The 4,298-nt window shown below is 55.0% G+C and overlaps 1 pseudogene; it reads left to right on the top strand.

The window, feature by feature from the left end:
- Positions 1 to 1,222: 1,222 nt before the first annotated feature.
- LOC112480120 lies at positions 1,223 to 1,341 on the top strand (annotated as a pseudogene).
- The last annotated feature ends 2,957 nt before the right edge of the window (positions 1,342 to 4,298 follow it).

Genomic DNA, 4,298 nt, shown 5'->3' with positions numbered 1-4,298 from the left:
ATCTTCTCATGTGCTCACGTAATTGCCACCCAGAAATCTTCAGCAAGGCGTCCGTTCAAGTGGTTTGGTCATTTTTTTTCCAATCGAGTTGTTTTCTTGTTGTTGAGTTTTTAAAAACATAAGCCCAGCAAACTATTTATTTCACTATACATACTCATTTCAATTTTCCTTGTGAGAAGGTTTTTAACTAAAAGTTCAATTCTCTAATAGATGCAGGGCTGTTCGGGTGATCGACTTCTTTGGCAAGCTTTGGTAGTTTGTGTTTTTCAAGGAATTTGCTGAACATATTGACCTAGAACAGTTCGTAATATTCCTTTCTTCATCCTTCTAATCTCTTGATTGATTGCTGGTAAGTCGTTGTTTTCTGGGTACGCACCTAAGGCCGGAAAGTCTTTCCTTTGAGACTGACGTTGGCTGTATTTCACACGATTTTAATCAATAGCATTCTTTCATTATTGACCGCTTAACGTTTTTAATTTGCTCTTTCGCTCAAGAGTTATCTGAAGACTTATTTTAAAAAGCAAAACGGATCCGTGGTTACCGCCGGAGACTTCAGCAGCCCTCTCACGAGTCGGTGGCACTCCCAGACAGAATCCGGCACGGATCTAGGAGACATCATTATCGTCGGCCACCAGGGTCTCCCTGGCGCCTACCGGGTCCCCTCCCGCAACAGCATGTCTCACCCGCCCTCCGAGCACTGGGACCTTTTCCCACGGTCGACCAGACCCTGAGCCAGGAAACAGCCTCGACAAATTCAAGACCTGACACCATACCAGCTGTGCTTCTGACCGCAATGGCATCGAAGTAGAAATAAGCAAAGTCAACGAGGAAATCCAAACACTTGGCAACTAAAGGACACACTTCACGGTCACCTAGGAGTTGAAAGAGCAAGTCCCAAGGGAAACTAAAAAATAGAAATAATAATCGAACTGGATAAAAATGAAAATATAACATGTAAAAATTCGTGGGCTGCAACAAACGGTGCTTAGCGAGAAATGCATAGCATTAAATACTTACATTAGAAAAGAGGAACGTGCCCAAATAAAAAAAAATTGTAAGATTCTGCCTAAAGAACTAGAGAAGAGGTGAACAAGACAGACCGTAAGCAAGCAGAAGGAAAGGGAATTATAAAGACAGCGGAAGTCAGTGTCCCCCTAGACAACAGCAGAGACAATCGCTGAGATGAACAGTATTTCTTTGAAAACATCAAGAAAATCGACACGTCTCCGGCCGCGCCGCCCTGAACGCACCCGGTCCCGTCCGATCTCGGACACTCAGCAGGGCCGGGCCTGGTTAGGACTCGGATGGGAGACCACCCAAGATGACCAGGTGCCGTAGGCGTAAAAAGTAAAAAATAAGGGATTGTGAGCTGACAAGGTCCTTGCAATCTGTGAGGTCAACCGAGGGTTGTCTCGCCTAAAAAAAAAGAAAGAAGAAAAAAAAAGGAAAGGAAAAAAAAAGAGAAAATGGACAAACTTCCGGCCAGACCGGCAGGGAGTTCGCTACAGACCTCGCACACGCCCAGAGCGTGCAGGGGACAGCACGGACGGCGGGGCCCACGCACGCCCGGCAGCTTAGCGATGGGACGGTCCCCGGAAAACCCCCGAATATCCAGTGCGAACTAGATCGTTTAAACAGCCCTGGGGCCGTCGAGGCCGTGGAATTCACAATTTTAAAACTCCCAGAGAAAGCCGCTTGGAGCCCAGATGGTCTCATGGGGGATTCTACCAAACGTTTAAGGAATTTCACACACTCCCTTCTGGAAAAGAGACACTATCTCCCAATTCATTTTGTGAGGCTGATATGGCCCAGACAAAGACAACACAAAATAAGGACCCGACAACTATCCCTCGTGAATATAATGCATTCGACAATTATAAAAAATCCTACAGCACACCCAGCGGGGTTTATTGCAGGAGCGCAAGACCGGTTCAATATTGAAAAATCAGTGTAACCCACTGGCTAAAGGAGAAAACCCACACGATCCTGTCAATAGAGGCAGAAGAAGCAATAGACAAAATTCAACATCTCTTCATGAAACTCGAAGACCAGCCCCAGTCAGCGCCACAGAGGCCAAGACTGAGGCAACTGTGGACGAATCGGTCCGCTGAGTATCAAAACCATTAGGCCTCGTAACCGCGTGGGGCTTATAGTAGGGTTTCAGCTCAGCAAAGTGACACCTGTGCCCCCGTCATACATTAGAGGAGGAGAAAACCTTCCATCAACTCATAGCTGCAGGAACAGCACTTGGTGCAATTTAATACTCGTTTGCGATTCTGAAAAGCTCTCCTAGGAGAGAAGAAAGACTTCTGGATCCGATAAAGAGCATCTCCTTAAGAAGATGAAGCAATGTCAAAACGCACACATCACAGGAGGAGGGGTAGATGGCTCATCACCACGATGGAGAAGGTGTGCACAATATTCTATGAACGAATACACACACGACAGACTGGAGAAAACCTTTGCGAAGTCTATGATAAAAAGTTCCTGATATGCTAATCGCTCCTACAAATTACTGTGCAGGGAAAAGGACAATGTGACGGCAGAACGGGCTCGATGGTTCGTCTTTGCGGGCCACGGTCCCGCACTAACCGGGACTCCGGATTACGTGCTGTGGGAACCCAGCCTAAACCCATAGTGGCTCTCGTACCCGGAAAAGCAGAGCGGGTGGCTTCAGGCATGGCTCGATCCAGGCGCTCCGCCGGTCCCCTCTTTCTGCCTTGGAGGCTTTCCTGCGCTCCATCCCCAGGCAGCCTCTCCTCAAGGCCTGGCCACAGTCCCCCAGCTCAGCTTCCACATGGGGGGTGGCAGGGGAGAGAAAGGCCTGGCCGACCCCTCACTGACCTCGCCCGAGTCAACCTCAGCTGCCTGCACAGGCCGAGCCTGGGTTTCCAGCCTCCGCTAGACTGAGTGGGGAGAGAGTTCGAGAAAGGAAAACCAAGACGGTGCGCTGAGGGCTGGCCCTGCGGGGCCCCCAGACCTGGGCTTCGACGAGTCAGTCATGCAAACGGCACGGAGCACCCCAGGACGGAGCGTGGGAGCCCACCCAGCCGAGCTACCTCAGCTGCCTGCACAGGCCGAGCCTGGGTTTCCAGCCTCCGCTAGACTGAGTGGGGAGAGAGTTCGAGAAAGGAAAACCAAGACGGTGCGCTGAGGGCTGGCCCTGCGGGGCCCCCAGACCTGGGCTTTGACGAGTCAGTCACGCAAACGCCACGGAGCACCCCAGGGCGGAGCGTGGGAGCCCACCCAGCCGAGCTGCACGGAGGGGCGGGGGGAAGGCCGGGCCGAGAAGCAGAGCCAGGATGGGGACGGGGACGGGGACGGCGGGGCTGGGCCGCCAGGCCAGGCGGGGGCCGTCACCGGGGCCCGACAGGGCGTGACCACCCCGGCCGGCAGTTCCTCACACAGTCACCCGCAGAGCTGCCGTCTGCCCCGGCATCCCCTCTCCCGGGCTTGTGCCCAAGAGAACCGAGCGCCCGCGTTCACAGCAGCTTTACTCGCCCGTCGCCAAAAGGTGGAGACAGCCCGGGGGGACCGACGGGCGAACGGGCGAGAACAGGTCCAGGCGCACAGGGACCGTCCATCGGCCTCAGAGAGGAGGGACTCCCGACACATGTCACTGTGCGGTGGACCTTGAGGACACTGCTCAGTGAAGGACAAATGTTGGGGTCCCACTTATGCACGGCCCCCAAGCAGGAAAGCCGTGGGGACGGAAAGGGCCATGGCCGCTGCCTTGGGCCGGGGCTGGGGCTCAGGGTGGGCCCTGGACTGCGCTGATGGGGGTGGCAGCAGGACCCCGAACCCGCGGAAAACCCCCGAACCCTGCACTTGAACGGGCGAACTGTGTGGAACGTGGACTGTGTCTCAATGACGCCGTTCAAGAAAGTGAAGATGAGGAGGGCACTCCTCGCAGCTGGGTGAGGGGGGCCCTGGGGGGAGCCGCAGGCCTCCACCCTCCAGTCCCGGAGCCCACCCTCCCCCAGAACACGGGCCCCGCCCGGGCAGGGTGGCCGGGACAGAAATGACCCCCTTCCTCCTCCCGCCTGCCAACGGCCCCACTGGAGGGCAGGGCTGTGTCCCTCCAGCCCCGAGGCCCGCCCAGCCTGGCTTGGCAGAGCTCACCGTCCTTTGCTAAGTGAATGAATGAATGGACGGACGAACAAATGAATGAGCGGGCGAGGGAGGGAGGAAATGGATGGAGAAGCCTGGGCGGGGAGGGCCCCCTGGCAGGCGGCGGCCTGAGTGAGCCTGTCGCTCCCCGAGGAGCCTGCGGGTGGCAGCCGGGCGGCGCAGACAGC

The sequence above is a fragment of the Pteropus alecto genome, unplaced genomic scaffold, assembly GCF_000325575.1.
Source record: "Pteropus alecto unplaced genomic scaffold, ASM32557v1 scaffold134, whole genome shotgun sequence".
In the NCBI taxonomy this organism is placed as follows: Eukaryota; Metazoa; Chordata; class Mammalia; order Chiroptera; family Pteropodidae; genus Pteropus; species Pteropus alecto.
The sequence above is the reverse complement of the archived record's forward strand: the minus strand, read 5'-3'. Positions and strand labels throughout refer to the sequence as shown.